General features: G+C 37.4%; 2 long non-coding RNA genes across 2 annotated transcripts; both read right to left on the reverse strand.

Moving 5' to 3' along the window:
• Positions 1–4,375: 4,375 nt before the first annotated feature.
• LOC140172586 (uncharacterized) lies at positions 4,376–9,545 on the reverse strand. Its single transcript, XR_011861740.1, has 3 exons — positions 9,384–9,545; positions 6,921–7,012; positions 4,376–4,459 (listed from the first exon to the last, which is right to left on the reverse strand). It is a non-coding gene; the product is annotated as an uncharacterized lncRNA (long non-coding RNA).
• A 1,903-nt stretch (positions 9,546–11,448) lies between these two features.
• On the reverse strand, positions 11,449–13,307 carry LOC140172592 (uncharacterized). The gene is made up of 3 exons (XR_011861741.1): positions 13,202–13,307; positions 11,988–12,098; positions 11,449–11,539 (listed from the first exon to the last, which is right to left on the reverse strand). It is a non-coding gene; the product is annotated as an uncharacterized lncRNA (long non-coding RNA).
• Positions 13,308–14,285: the final 978 nt, after the last annotated feature.

Raw genomic sequence — 14,285 nt, forward strand, 5'->3', positions numbered from 1 at the left:
ACTGAGGGAGTTAGGATTGACTGATCGCTTAAATATTAAATTGACATTCGACTTAATCATGAAGCTCCTTTGGCAAAGTTCATAAGGCGCAGGTCTAGCAAGCCTGAATTCGATTCCCATGTAGGATTGCTTTTTCCATCTCATGTTTGTAAAACGATTATGACTGTGAAACTGTAAATGAATGAGTGTTAAAATGTCATCAGTACTGGCCCAGGACTAATGTATGAGGACCAAAATTAGCTGCACCTGTTCCGAATTATGATATGCCATAGGCTTTGTGTTGTGATCATTTCGATCAGTGGTTTATAACAAAGAAAGCATGAGCCAGTTGACCTAGCAACGATCATATTCTAACATGCACTACGCCAGCAAATATCGCAAATGAGACAATGTGTCTTACTAATTTGATCTTCATCAGGGCAAAGATTGAACAGACTATCTTTGTTGAAATTTGATGAAAATTTTGACTTCTCACCGTTTAGAGCAGTGTACTGAATCAATCCATTTATGTATGGCCTTACAAAAATTAGTAAATCCAGTAAGCATGTCTGAACGGTCAGTATCTCCATACAAAAACTTGCATGTTAAACATCCATTTTGTTTTCTTTACAAAATAAAATGTTCACATGTTTTCAAACATAACAGATTATGTAATGCAATAGTTCACCTATAAAATAGACTGTCCATTGCATTGAACTATTCCAGTTGAAATCCATACACCCCCTATGGAAGATATGACTTTAATCTTCCACACAGGGAGTGTGAATTTCAAGTGGGGTTACCCAAATAGGGGTTTCCATTTGAAATTTTCACCCCCTGTGGATCATGTCTTCCATAAGGGGTGTATAATGGATTTTAAATGCAATAGACATTATTCTCTTAGTAACAAAGATAGTTTTGAATTTATCATGTTTGCAGACTCTGAAATCTGAAATTGTAGTAATTTCCAGGTATGATTTAATTTACTTTGAGTTAAATTATGTGAACTATTTGTGGAAATTATGGTTGCAATTATTTGAAAATAAAACTCAGTTTTGATACAGAACAGCCAAATATATATTTTTTTATACTTTATTTTCAAACTTGAATTATTTATATATATACAGTATTAATTAATAATTGAATACCTGAATACAAAACCCATCCAAGTGCATGGAAAGTGATTTTGAGAAAACTAATAAACAATGAGTATCATTTTAATTCCGTCAGTTAGATTTACCTGATCAAAAGTGATCAACAAGTTTTACATGTAAATGATTGGGTTAATTAAACTGTATTAGGTATGACATTTAGCTTTTCAGTGAATCACATACAAAAAAAGCAAAGTTGGAATGAGAGTATCACTAGTAAGATAATACAAAATAAAGCACACAGGTATGTATGTTGATGAGCACACTGCCATGCAATATAAACAAAACACTTGATTAAACCCCTTTTTTTCAAAGGTCACTCTCCAGCAATGAACGTAATGAATGTGCTATACAAGTCATGGACTGTTCTTTCATACATGCTGGATTTTAAATGCCCATTAGATGCACATAGAGGGTGGATTTGAGCTGTTCCTTTCTACATTATGATAGGCCTTTGTATAAGCAACAATTTCCCACACTTAACTCAATTTGACCAAAGTATGGACATGGATGGTTTGTATTCATGTATTCAATACATTTATTGACGGTGAGAATAATTTTAAAGTTTTGATACTAACAATAATGTCACAATTCTGGAATTTTGACAGAACTAGCAGCAAAAAAGGTGTGAAAGAAAAAGAATGTGTAATCAAGTAAATGAAATAGGAATGCACAATCTAGGATGTTTAGTTACCTAGGTTACTCAGCAAAATAGGTCAAGTACCATTGACATTTTTACATCTTTCGGAGCGCTTTGATATTTTTAACCCACATATAGCCAAAAATGTGGCTTTTTACATTTTCGGTTCAACTCAAGAATGGTATGTCATATATAAGCCATATTAAACGTTTTCTGAATCCTAGAGGAATACATTGCTATGGTTTTCAACATAATTTGAGTAAGTAACTTGATTCTGTGTTGAAGTTTGGTGACCTTTTTGTGCCAAAAGCTACTCCTATTCAATTGCTATCATGCATTTGTGTGTACCCATTGATGTCAACTATCTCTGGTAGCAGCGCAGCTTCCTCCAACCACCCGGACTCCCCTCCCCCATCTGAGGGGGTCGTACAGTGAGAATATTGTCAGAATTACGGAATTTTGACAGAACTAAATAAAGAAGAAGCACAAAATGTGTGAATAATAGGGTAATCAAATAAATTCATTGAAATGGATGAATAAAATAATGATAAATAATTATATGAATAAAATATAATTGATAATAATAACAATGTTTCCTATTTATTCTATGAAAAAAATGAAGTATTTTTAAGTATTTATATACAGGGTGCACAACTTATAAGTTCCCCCTAATACTTTTTAAAATAAGTCGAAAAATATTTTACGAAATGTAAAAATGTAAAAAGATATGTATAGCCGTATTTTTTTTACCCCTGTGGACCAATTTATAGCCTCACACATCATTGCGTTCATTCACAAAGTATGTAAGTTGCACGTAAGCCCATAGCAGTCGGGTTTTCTTCAACAAACACATGAATAGGCCTGGCCTGCTGTATTGTTTGAGAGTTGACTCCTATAGACTCAACTTTTAACACAGTTTAAACGGTCTCTTTTTTACATATTAAAAGGGGTTGTGCAATAATTATGTCAAACTCTACGATTTATGCATAACTTATAAAAATTCAAACTTGTCTTTATACGAGGGAGTATCAAAAAGTTCTAAGCCTCAACAAGAAGGCTTGTTATTTGACTCATGGTTTTTTTTTAAACGTAGTCCCCCTTGACCTCAATGCACTTTGTCCTACAGTGTTCCAGCATTCGGAAGCCCTCATGGAAGAAAGCTTCATTATGGGCCTCCAACTTGAGGCTCCAAGTAGGACTCCGAGGCCTCAATGACATCATTATCTGGCTCATAATGGTGTCCAAGAATTTCGGATGTGAGTTTTGGAAACAGGTAGAAGTCAGATGGTGCCAGATATGGTGAATAAGGCAACAATTCAAAGCCAAGCTTGGCAGCTTCGGCCACTGCAACTTGCACTCTATGGACAGGGGCATTGTCCTGCAGCAGAAGGACCCCAGCCCGCAACGTTCCTCTGCATTTTTCTTTAATGGCTTCTTTTAGCTGCTAGAGTTTGAAGGTAGTCAATCATAATGACACCCTTGCTATCCCAAAAAACAGAGGCCAAGACATTTCCAGCAGAAGCCACTTGCTTGAACTTGATGCTTCCACTGCTTGCTTTGATATTTTGATTCTGGTTCAAAGTGACAATTCTGGAGTAAACTTATCTGGATCAGTCTGAAAATGCACCGGAAGTTCCTTCGAAATGTCATGCCTGGCAAGTTTCTGATCTGGAGTCGGCATTCTCGGCACCCATCTTGCGGACAGCTTGCTCATGCCTAAGGTGTCAGTCAAAACACTTTGCACTGAACCATAACTAAGACCCATCTTGTCAGCTATTTGTTGAATAGTCAAGCGTCAGTCCTCCAGCACCATCTGGTGAATGGTGTCCACTTGATCTGCTGTTGTTGAAGATCTTGGGCTTCGGACCTTGAATCATCTTCCAAACTCTCCCTCCATCGCTTGAATTCAGCAGCCCATTTCTTTATGGTGGAATAGCTTGGAGAGGTATCACTAAGTGTGCTGACCATGTCTTCATGGATGGCCTTGGGTATCATGCCCTTGTTATGAGGATATTTAATTACTGTATGAGCTTCTTGTATATCAATTTTTGGATCTTTGCTGAATCTGAAGACTTTCAAAGGACCTCACATGAAAATAATAAATGACAGATATATGAATATCTGTGCATAACCTTTTAAGGCAACGTACTTTTTAATTACAAAGTAAATTTGGAGATGCTGCTATAGAACTTTTTGATACCCCCTCGTAGTATGTCAGAAGCTCCATTAGATCCTAATTCTGACATAGGCATAGATCGGGGGGTAAATCTCCCCCAATATTTTGATGGGGGATCCATGCAATCGCCCCCCCCCCCAATATTAACGCCTGTAAGCCTACACGCGTGGATTTCAGACCAAATTAATTTCATTTTTGTACCACATTTCATTAGTTTAGCTTCAATATGGCAAACACTTTTTGCGTGCTTCTCGCACATTTGTACCATAAACTTACTTAGTTGCGAAAAGGTGCTGTCTTCACTATACATGTACTTCAAGAAAACATTTGCACCCCCACTTGTCAGAAAGAAATCTACGCCACTGAATTCTTATCTTTTTTACAAATAAAAGCACGGGTTAAGCATTCTTCATCGTACCAGAGGCCGTTACTATTTTGCATGATCATTATGCACACACAGTTGCCGTTCCCGCTTGGTTCGCCCGCATCGGTATTGAAGTTTGAGTAGTTACCCTGAATTGTTAAACATAAGCAAAATTATAGCCATGTTATAACATTTATATTAAAATATATTAGTATTTATTTTCATAAAATGTTAGCTTTTACTGTCAGATATGTCCCCTTTTGAGCCGAACAAGTGAGGTAAAGCAAAGAAAATGGTTGGTATTTACTACTAGCCCCAATGCATGTTACTCCAGCGGTTGTAATTCGGTATCTTTGTTTACTAAAGTACATTACAATCGTGTAAAAACCAGAATTTAAAATAGTTTTGAGGACGTTCTCCTCAGCAAATGTTATAATATTGCTTTAAATATTTAAATAGTAATGTTTAACATGAAATAATATGTTAATCATAAATAATGATATGATGATTTTATATCAGTTAAATATAGACATAAAGACGACGTTTCCGTGTGCACCAATCTATTTCAATTATTACATTATTTAGAGAGCTAGTTCAGGGTCTGAGCTAGTTAGCGGCGCCACGGGCGGGGGGGGGCAAATGCCCCAGTTTTGTCTTGTCTCCCAATTGCCCTCCAGTAAAATCTCAAAATTACAACAAAAAATTATTGTGGCAAATTTGTGCCCCCCCCCCTCCCCCGAAATTCACTTTACCCCTCCCCCAATGTTCTCCCGAAAAACATTCCTGGCGCTGCCACTCCCTTTACCAGATCTTAGAAAAGCACCCAAAACCCAAATGTTCTCAAAACCGAGGCTAAATTTAGACAAAATTTTAGAGGAAGGCCCCCACCCCGACGGCAGATCCGCCCTACATATACGTCTACACACAATACTTTCAGGCATGAGAATTTTCAGGCTTAAGCCTGAATTCAGGCTTATTTTTCGGGTCCAAAATCCCGCACTTTCTTTTAATTTCAGCGCAGCCCGTTTGGACTTTTAAGCCTAATTTCACGCGCTTTTTCAAACTTCAGGTTTTTTCATAGATCATCATTCTCATGCCTGATACTTTGCCCTGTCCTAGAAATCAGTTTCATCCTTTCTTCCTTTAGAGGACAATTTTAATGTTTTAGCCCGACCATGAACACTATATTGTTTGGTTTTAGGACTATGCACTTGCAAGTTATTGTTTTCTTTGGGCGGTACAAAAGGTTGATTTAAATCATTCGAGAAGTTTAAGGTTGGTCTGAACCCTGGGATTATGAAAACTTTCGGGCCTCATAACTGCTAAATTATTAGTCTAAAGAATATACAAGTATACATTTTTAGAATGGAAATGACTTGATGAATTCATCTGTGAGGTCCAATTTGGGTCAAAATGCTCATTTTGGAGAAAATCACAAAAACGGGTTTTTGGCCCAATTTTTCGTGCAACGTAACAAAAAAAATAGTTTGGCCAAAAAAAATGTTTTTATTAATTTTTAAAAACTAGATAAAAATATCTAAGGACCGTTTTTTCATTTTTTGACCATTTTTGGTGCAAATTTCTCAAAGTTTGTCAAAATTCAAAAAAATAAAAAAAACGGTCCCTAGATATTTTTATCTAGTTTTTAAAAATTAATAAAAAATTTTTTGGGCCAAACAGTTTTTTTGTTAGGCCGTTGCAAGAAAAAATTTGGGCCAAAAAAACCCGTTTTGGGGGATTTTCTCCAAAAATGAGCATTTTGGCCCAAATTGGACCTCACAGATGAATTCAGCAAGTCATTTCCAGTCTAAAAATGTATACTTTTATATTCTTTAGACTAATAATTTAGCAGTTATGAAGCCCTTAAGTGTCCATAATTCCAGGGTTAAGACCACCCTTAAGGTGAGAGGTTTTTGGAAAAAAAATGCTTGAAAATGAAAAAAAGAAAATTCCCATAGATTTATATTGAGTTGAACTGGTAAAAAGTGACTTGCAAAAAGTTACCATGCACATCAAAGTTATCCCACTTTTTTTTTTAATACGGTAGTGAGCACAGCGAGCAGGAAAATGTGCACATTTAAGCGTTTCCGTACTGTTTTCCTAAGCCTTTTTAGAGCGTTTTGTTAAAAAGGCGCCCCATGAATGTGTGCCAAAAATTGCTTGTCCCCCCCTCTCGGCTTGCCAAAAGTTGCTTGCCCCCCTCCCTTTTCGGACGGAAACTGTTTATTTTAATAATCAGTGGGTTACATCCTACCACCACCAGGAACAAATAAAATAGCATTATTAGGCCAAGTAAAATAAATAACATGTATATCCTCTCTGCCCTCACCGATGTTTGGAGATTTTTTGTTATTTGCTTCCTTGGTTTCAAAATTGTTGTGATGAAAAAAAACCATGTTAAGATGTTCTTGGTTATCATTTATAAACACATTGCAAACACTTTCTTCAAGCTAGGGGTAGTGCTTTTGGGAAATAACAAAATATTAGGGCCCTCCCCGTTTTTTGTGTTGACAAAGCCTCTGCAATTGCAATTTTACACAGAAATGAATAGTAATTTTATAAGAACAAAATAATGAGAGCCTTAGTTTAGAATAACCAAAGAGCAATTACCACTGTGCCGTCTGTCCACACCCATGTACCCTCTTCAGCTATGTCGTTGTACCCGATATAATATCCAAATACACTATCATGATTGACATTCACTGAAAATATCAAAATGTAGTTCATTTTCACTGTGAACATGGTGAAGTGGGCAGAATAAGAACTAGACTTAGCTGTGGTCTAAGACCACGAACACAGCCGTGTTGTTACCCCTTAATGACATTTGACCACAAAATATATGAAACCCCCATAGACATTGGCTAATGTCAATGTATGTGTGTACGTGGCATCACTTTGCCATGTTATTTGTGGCAGAAGGGCATTTTGAAAGTTTTTGTCTCAAACCGGAAATGACCCCTTAATGACCTATGACCCCAAATAAAAAAAAACATATACATTGGGAAAACACAATTCATGTGTGAACATACCATCACTCTCCTATGTTTTTCTTAGCTAATAAAATTTTTTGAAAATATTTCAATTTATACCGGAAGTGACCCCTTAATGACCTTTGACCCCAAATCTGTGTACACCACATTGACACTGGGTAATAACAATGCATGTGTGCAAGTGGTGTCACTGTCCTACGTAATTTGTGGGAGAAGATGCATTTTAAAGGTATTTCGTTTTATACCGGAAATGACCCCTTAATGACCTTTGACCCCAAATAAAAAAAAAAATACCACATATACATTGGATAACTGCAACTCATATGTGAACATACCATTATTGTCCTATGTTTTCCTTAGATAATAAAAAATTTTGAAGGTATTCCGTTTTATACCGGAAGTGACCCCTTAATGACCTTTGACCCCAAATCTGTGTACACCTTATAGACACTTGGTAATTACAATGCATGTGTGCAAGTGGCGTCACTGTTCTACGTACTTTGTAGGAGAAGATGCATTTTGAGTCGAAATCACGTTTTTGACCCCTATGACCCCTGTGTGACCTTTGACCCCACAAGTTTCATGTGACATGTAGGGGCACGGTCAATGATCATTGTGACCAAGTTAGGTCAAAATCTATGTAAGCATGTGAGTGCTAGAGCAAATGTAATGGTTGACAGAAAGAAGAAAGAAGAAAGAAGAAAGAAGAAAGAAAGAAAGAAGAACCTGTAAGAAAAAAGACACAGCCGTGACTAACGTCACGGCTGTGTAAAGAAGCAAGGATAACGACTGGTAAATAATCCACCGATTGCAAGCCCCGCGTACGCTGCGTTTTCTTCAGCATTGCACTTAAAGTCATAATGTACGATCTTATAATATGAATTTGGTTTATTTTTTTTTTTTTTTTTTTTTGGTATATTTGTAATGTTTACACATGTCACAACTTGCACCTAAATGGAATCAGCCAAATTTGTTGTGTTTGTAGGTAAACAGAGCAAGAAATTATGACTTTATGTCCGCCCATAGAACTTTGTGTTAAACGGCCAAAATAACAAGCAGTGTTTCTTTCACGTTACCTCGTTATTTCAGCTCAAAATGGACAGAAACCATTCCCGATCATTATTACTAGTATTATTTCAGCATTTTGAGTATATAATGACAAATTAAAAATTTGAAGGAAATCGTACATTAAGCCTTTATTTAATACTATGACTTAGCATTGAGGGCAAGATCAATTGTTAATTCCCGAGGAAGAACCGTTCATAAATACCATAGTATTTGGTGATTTATTTTCATCAAGATTAACAGCAAATATGAATCATGATGTATCTTCCTACCTTTTTGCTATCCCACTTTGAGCAGCCGTGCATTCATGATTAACGTTGTTTATGTCCGGCTCTTGAACAATCTTGTTTGTAAGCGCAATAAGCGCGTATAGTATACAACGTAATAAGAATACAGGCGTTCAAGCCATCTTAAGAAATGCGAAAACAAATAGGCCTACACTCTAGCTCAGCAATTGCCTGGGTACGAAGGGGCTGTGCAATAATTATGAGCCCTGGGGAGGGTAAAATTGGGGGGGCAAGACATTTTGGTGAGCCGAAGGGGGGGGGCAAGCAATTTTGGCAAGCCGAGGGGGGGCAAACGATTTTTGGCACGCGTTCATGGGGCGCCTTTTTAATAAAACGCTCTAAAAAGGCTTAGGAAAACAGTACGGAAACGCGTAAATATGCAAATTTTCCAGCTCGCTGCGCTCGTAACATACATCTAGACCATTTTAGGTTTGCAATTTGGGATCCCAAAATTTTGGCAGGTTCAAGGGGGGGGGGCCAAGAATTTTTGGCGGGCCGAGAGGGGGGGGGCAAGCGATTTTTGGCATTTTGCCGTTTGGAAATTTTACACCCGGGGGGGGGGGGCGGCTCATAGTTATTGCACAGCCCCTAAGCCAGCTATAGCAGTGTTAAGCTGCCATGAGCACATAACATAAACATGAGCTAATTCTCTGGATACTTACGTAGCCCTAATAGTTTAACGTCACATATTTTAATAATCACATAGGCCTAATTTGGCAAATTAAACTCACATGTAATGAAATTGTGTTCCTCCTGGCTGTGGATGCTTACTAGATCACCGCCCATATTTTGGCACGCAGTTCCAGAATCGCCGTAATTTTTAAGCAATGACAAATCATTGGTAAGGAGAAAGAAGTAGCAGTGTTCTCCAAATATTTTCCAATCTTGGTCGCAGGCTACTGTAATTGAAAATAAGCTATTTACAGTTCATGAATTCATTGGTCTTGCCCAATGAAATTAATTAAAATTGATATAACAGGTTTGGCCATCTCTCGGGCCCATCTAGGATGAGTATACCCATTATCGGGATGATGGTGGTTAGGTGTGTTAAGGGAGCGATCGTTATTTATGGCAGGGGGGGGGAATGGGTAAATTTAGGGGGGAACACGGAATTTTTTGTGGTCTTGAGGGGGAACCTGAAATTTTAGTTGAACCATGAGGGGGATTGTTAAATTTTAAATGGAGAAAGTTGGGAAAACAAGGGGGAACGCGAAAATTTTGAGCGGACGCGAGGGGGGAACGCGAAATTTTTGTCGATATTTTTGCCAAAACACCCATTCCCCCCTGCCGTAAATAACGATCGGTCCCTAACAGGTCACTAGCAGAGTGCGCACTAGCGCCAAAGAAGGAGACTGTATGATGACTAAGCCGAAATGTGTGAGGGGCGAACTTCGCTATTCCGAAGGTTCGCTATTACGAAGGTTCTCTATTCCGAAAACAGAAAAGGTTCTCTATTCTGAATATGAAAAAGGGTTCTCTATTCCGAATATGAAAAAATGGGTTCTCTATTCCGAAAACGAAAGAAGGTTCTTTATTCCGATATAAGCCACCGTGTTCTCTACTCCGAAAATGAAAAAAAGGTTCCCTATTCCGAATATGAAAAAAAAAGGGTTCTCCATTCCGAAATCTGGGGCCCGTGACCTTTGACCTCTGGGGCCAAGATGGGCAAAGGATAAATCTACGGGGTAGGGCCCATTAGTGTACCACATATGGGCCCTGGGGCCTTTGTAGTTTTAGCGCTAGCCTTGACAGAATGATGCGTTTGATGACGGAGGAAAAGGCCCTAAAAGAAACCAAGTAAAGTTTTTCGGTTAGCCATGTTTTTCATATTCGGAGTAGAGAACACGGTGGCTTGTTTTGGAATAAAGAACCTTTATTCGTTTTCGGAATAGAGAACCCATATTTGAATATTCGGAATAGAGAACCTTTTGTGTTTTGGGAATTTTCGGAATAGAGAACCTTTTTGTGTTTTGGGAATTTTCGGAATAGAGAACCTTCGGAATAGAGAACCGTTTTTTGTTGGAAAAGCGAACATTCGGAATAGCGAACCATCGGAATGGCGGACCTTCGGAATAGCGAGAGGACCCATGTGTGAGGAGTTCTCCTCCTTATTGCTCCATCCATTGCGAGGTGGCATTTGGTAACATAGCTCTAATTCAAAAACTACATGAACGGCAAGGGCTAAGTAGTTTATCAATCGCTAACCGAAATCTCTAGTTTAACCTCCCAGCAAACACAAAACATTTTACAGAAAACGTTTAAATGTCGGGTTACTAATGGGTATAAAAACGTTTTATTAACATTCAAAAACATTTTTGAAAACTTTCTGCAAAACATTTTAAACAAAATGTTTAAGTGTTGACAAAATATTTTTCAAAAATATTTCCCAAAAAAGTTTTACAATAACGTTTTAAAAACATTTTCATGACCTTTATATAACCCGACATTTAAATGTTATTAAAACGTCTTGAATAAACATTTTAAGAACATTTTTGTGTTTGCTAGGTTATCCACTGGACAATTCTTTCCTACGGTCATTCAGTCTGGTTTATAAACGACGCCTTGTTTCTACTACATTGGACATCTTGGATCACAACCAGCGCAAGGGTTTTCATAGATGCAGCCTGCAGATGTAAACTAATCATCATCAACATTATTATAATGATTATTATCATTAAATTCCCCCCAAATGACCTATTATCCCTCATAATGTTGCAATAGAAAACAGACAGACAGACAGACAAAGAAACAAACAAACGCATTTGCGACTTACATTGATCACAACTTTCACCAATATAACCATCTGCGCATGTGCAAGTGTAGTTACCAAGTCCATCCTGACAGGTTCCTCCGTTAAAACAAGGGTTCGAATCACACTCGTTTGCTTCTAGAAATGTAATTCAATCATGGAATAACTACGAGAACAAATTAGTAATAGGCTACTAAATTTTTTTTATCGTAGGTAAATAATTAATTGTAATTTTTGAGTTGTAGATTAATTTTAGTGTTTTAGAGTTGTATTTTGTTTATCTTGTAAAGCGCCTTGTGGTTCCGTGCAATATAAGGCGCTTAATAAATTGCATGTATTATTATGTATTATTACTCCGTGGCTCTCTTTCGTCCTTTGGGTGAACAAGGGTTTACCACCGATGGTTACATAAAGGCTATATATTAGTGTTTTATATTAGAAAAATGCGAGTGGCTATCTCCGTCAGTTTTTCAACATACGTTCAAATCCTTGCTCTTAAAATCATCACCATGATCACCATTATTTTAATAATTATTATCATTAAATTAAAAGAAATAAAGAAATAAAGAAAGACAAAGGAACTTACCTTGCTCACACCTGTCACCAATATAACCATCTACGCATGTGCAGATGTAGTTACCAAGTCCATCTTGACAGGTTCCTCCGTTATGACAAGGGTTCGAATCACACTCGTTTGCTGCAAATCAATCATGAATAAATGAGAACAAATTAACCAATACATTATGTGCTACAGTTTACACAACCACAGTGAAATTGCTGTTGATAAAAATTAATATTGCACTTATTCAAATGTTTTAGTTATCATTATATTTTTTATAATGATTGTATTTGACCTGTACTGGGGCACATAAGGTGATCTTCGAGCCATCAAAATGTAAGGCAATGACAATATCAAGAAAAAGGAATCCAACCAAGCTAGATCTTCTGGCTGAGAAGGAGGAACTGGAGATCCTGGGAGTCACAAACCTTACCGCAATCACTAATAATCAGCTCCGGCAGCAGCTCGATCCAGCAAGATCGCTGCGATGCTATAAAAATTGTAATCTGAGCCAGGTTTTTACGAGGTCAGCGTTGAAAATTCTCATCGCGCGGTGGAAATTTCGGTCTGCGATGGAATTGAACAATGTTTGCGATATCGCAGCCGTACACGCTTGTGATTGGCTGCTGGAAAATCAAGGTCAGTAGAATGACCTTAAAAGGAGATGCAGACTTCACATGCTTTTCAAACATCGCAACATCGCGCGATGAAATTAAAAATGTACATTTTAATTTCATTGCTCGATGCTGCGATGTTTGAAAAGCATCGCAGCATCGCATCGCGCCGCGAATTGGAGCTAGCATGATGCCATCTATAGGGACTGTCCTTATTGATGCGATGCTGCGATGCTTTAAAAACCTCGCAGCATCGTGCGATGAAATTAAAATGTACAGCGCGATGCTGCGAGGTTTTAAAAGCATGTGGGGTCTGCATCTCCTTTTATGGTCATTCTGCCGACCTCGATTTTCCAGCAGCCAATCACAAGCGTGCACGGCTGCAATAATGCTATAAAGTTGAACAAAATCCAACTCCATCGCGGACCGAAATTTCCACCGCGCGATGAGAATTTTTACCGCGGAGCTCGTAAAAACCTGGCTCAGATTTCAGTTTTTATAGCATCGCAGCATACGATATCATGATGCATCTATCTAGGGACTGTCATTACCGCATTCGTTCGATCCAACACCAATCTGTCAAACTCATAACGATATCATGATTACATCTATAGGGATTGTCCTTACCGCAATAATTAGCTCGATCCAACAGCACATCAAGTGTTTCTTTGTCCCATTGTATACGCTTGTTAAAGGGTTTTGGGTCGTCCACATACCAAAATGTCTTTTTACCAACACATTTCTTAGAATCACATGGTTCGGTATCTATATGGCTACCACTCGAAGACAAAGGCATCTCTCATCATAGGGCAATGACCATCTTAATGTTCCTCCTTGGTTTGGGTCTGGTCGCCTTTTCAGCACACACATGTGACAGTTGACAATAACTGTACTCACTGGAAAACACAAAAAATGTTTTTAACAAAAACAAAACAATTCCATTTACAATGAGCAATATTTGAATGTGACCCCTGCGGAAACATTTATGACCTCTCACCACCATCTTGGAAAGAAATTATTTTTTTACCCTTACTCCAACTTTGTTAAGCATTCCAAGTACTAGGAATAGATTCATCAGGATTGTATAAAGTCATACATTTCATAATTTATGTAGACAAATCCAATTTCTACTCACTGTTTAGACAGTTTCGTCACCCAGGTCGGGCGACTTCTTCAGTAATGCGATGATCTACCTACCCAGCAAACACAAAAACGTTTTTAAGAAGTTCTATTTTGGCTTTTGGTTTACATAAAAACGTTTTAATAACATTAAAATGTCGGGTTATATAAAGGTCATGAAAACGTTTTAAAACATTTTGTATGAAAACGCACTGCAACAATATTTTAAAATTGTTTTCAAAAATGTTATTGTAAACTATTTTTGCAAACATTTTTTGCCAAATATTTTGTCAACACTTAAATAACATTATGTTAAAATATTTGCATCTAGCAAACACAGAAATGTTCTTAAAATGTTTTTTTTCTAAACGTTTTAATAACATTTAAATGTCGGGTTATATAAACGTCATGAAAACATTTTCAAAACGTTATTGCAAATATTTTGGGCAAACATTTTTCGCAAAATATTTTTTCAACCCCAAAATAACATTCTGTTTAGAATGTTTTGTATCAAGTTTTCAAAAATGTGTTTGAAATGTTATTAAACGTTTTTATACCCTTTATATAACCCGACATTTAAACGTTTTCTGTA

The sequence above is a fragment of the Amphiura filiformis genome, chromosome 2 (genome assembly GCF_039555335.1).
Source record: "Amphiura filiformis chromosome 2, Afil_fr2py, whole genome shotgun sequence".
In the NCBI taxonomy this organism is placed as follows: domain Eukaryota; kingdom Metazoa; phylum Echinodermata; class Ophiuroidea; order Amphilepidida; family Amphiuridae; genus Amphiura; species Amphiura filiformis.